We start from the raw sequence: 2,694 nt of genomic DNA, 5'->3' as shown, positions 1-2,694 counted from the left end.
AGCTCCAATACATCCGGCAGCAGTTTTCAGTGGGAACCTTACAGGCCAGGAGAGAGTGGCATGACATATTTAAAGTGCTGAAAGAAAAAAACTTTTACCCTAGGATAGTATATCCAGTGAAAATATCCTTTAAGCATGAAGGAGAAATAAAGGTCTTCCCAGGCAAACAAAAGCTGAGTGATTTCAACAAAACCAGACAGGTAATGCTAAAGGGAGTTCTTCAATCAGAAAGAAAAAAAGATGTTAATAAGCAATAAGAAATCACCTGAAGGAAAAAACAAAACAAAAGAAAAGAAACAAACAAACAAACAAAAACCTCACTGGTAACAGTAAGCCCACAGAAAAACACAGATTAGTATAACACTGTAATTATGATATATAAGCTTCTCTTGACTTAAGTAGAAGGACAAAATGATGAACCAATCAAAAATAATAACTAGAGCAACTTTTCTAGACATAAACAGTACAATAAGACACAAAGAGAAACAACAAAATGTTAAAAAGTAGGAGGATGAAGTTAAAGTGTAGAGTTTTTATTAGTTTCCTTTTTGTGAGTTTGGTTCTTTACGCAATCAGTGTTAATTTGTCATTAGTTTTAAATAGTGGGTTATAAGATAGTGTTTGTAAGCCTCGTGGTAACCTCATGAAAAACATGTAATGGATACACAGAAAAGAAAAAGCAAGTAATTAAAGCATACAACCAGAGAAAAATCTGGTTTTGACCTTGTAGACTCCTTAAAAGGGATTCCAAATTTCCATGAACCAGGCTTTGAGTATGACTACAATAAAGGGTTAATAGTTCCTGTTGGCAAAGCAGACCTAACACAATTCCCTTTAGCTTTCCCCACAAGCTAGAATGAAATATTTGAATCATTAAATGAAATTTTTAATTTTGAACAATGCATATGGTAACATATAATTTCTTTCAAAATTAAATGAATATCAAGAAATACTTGAAAGTAATTTAGCAGACATTATCAAAATGTACTTCCAGAATTGAAAGAAGCTAAATATTAGAGAAGAAGAAATAAATAAATGCCTTCCATATAGGAAATTTCCTGTTTCTCCATATTTTTTACATTTGGGCCTTGGAAAAAGTTACCTTCCTTCTCTCCTTTCTTTTCTTCTATATTTAAAAAGACATGCACACAGACAGTAATCCTTAAGTAATGTATTATATATTACAGGTTCTATGTCGTTCTTTCTTCTTATTACATAGAATGTGGATTCAATGGAAAAGTTCCTAACATGAGGAATTGTTTCTGATCCGTTATAGTTTATAAGAGATATATAATGGATCTGTCAAAGAAGTAAAAGAGAATACTTGAATGGAACAACTCATGTATATAAATGCAGTTATTGTAGAACACTTACTAGGCTATGTACACTCCAAAACTGCCACTGGCATTTCACCTCCTCATACTGTTGAAAAAATTCTTAGCATCACCCCGAATGACTTCAGCAGAACGCAAGATCTTTTGTAAGCTATAAAATTACCTTCAGTGCTATTGATATAAACTGAAAACTAATTTTTCAGAAAGATGGGAAACAATTATTTCTCTATTTTTTTTTTTAAAGCAGTTTCATTCTGTCACTCAGGTTAAGTGCAGTGTTGTGATCACAGCTCACTGCAGCCTTAACCTTCTGGGCTCAAGGCATCCTCTCACCTCAGCACCCCTGAGCAGCTGGGACCATAGGTGCACCCCACCAGGTCCAGCTGACTTTTTATTTTTTGTAGAGACGGTACATCCAGGCTGGTCTTGAACTCCTGGAATCAAGCAATACTCCTGCCTCGGCCTTCCAAAGGGCTGTGATTACAGGTGTGAGCCACAGCACCCGGCCTTCTCTCTCTCTCTCTCTTTTCTGCATGTTCCTAATGTGACTGTAATATGTGAACACCCTGAGTCTAAAACAAAACTTAGATCACTCCTTTAAACAGAAAAAAAAATACGCTTACTTTGTACATTTGACACCTGTACTTGACAGAAAACTCAAAAGAAATAATTTTTATATGTCTAGATTCATGATGTTTGATTCTAAGAGTATTCAAAATGCAGGCAATATATCTATTTCCATACCTCCAGAAATAACTGCCAATATTTCTTCTATATTGTCCCCACTGAAAAGCCCATTAAATTTAACTTGGTTTTAAATACTCATTTTTTCGCTTTAAAATAATACATTGAGGATAAACATATAGACAGAAAGTAGATTGGACATTGCACAGGATGAGGAAGGAGATTGGGATGAACAGTAATTGGCATGCAGAATCTTATTGTGATGACAAAAAATATTCCAAAATTGATTTATTGCAATGGTTGCAACACTTGCTAAGTTCACTAAAAACATCATTGTACAATTGAAATGAGTGAACTATACAGGATATACAAATGCTTCAACAGATTTACATTAAAAATAAATCATTACATGAGAGGAGCCAGACAAAAAGTATATAATATATGAAACCTTTTACTAAAATTACAAAGTGGGCAAAACTAATTTAGAGTTTTCGAAATCAGGATAGGGCAATCCTTGTAGGAAGGAATATGGCTGGTGCAGAGCACAAGGGAGAGCTTTCTAAGGCGACATTAATTTTCTGCCTTGTCTGTGATAGTTACATGGATGAGCTTGATTTGTGAAAATTCATTGAGGTGTACATGTATGATATATGCAATTTTCTGTAGATATATTATA

Source organism: Mandrillus leucophaeus, unplaced genomic scaffold (genome assembly GCF_000951045.1).
Source record: "Mandrillus leucophaeus isolate KB7577 unplaced genomic scaffold, Mleu.le_1.0 Scaffold304, whole genome shotgun sequence".
Lineage (NCBI taxonomy): Eukaryota > Metazoa > Chordata > Mammalia > Primates > Cercopithecidae > Mandrillus > Mandrillus leucophaeus.
Note: the sequence above shows the minus strand (reverse complement) of the source record.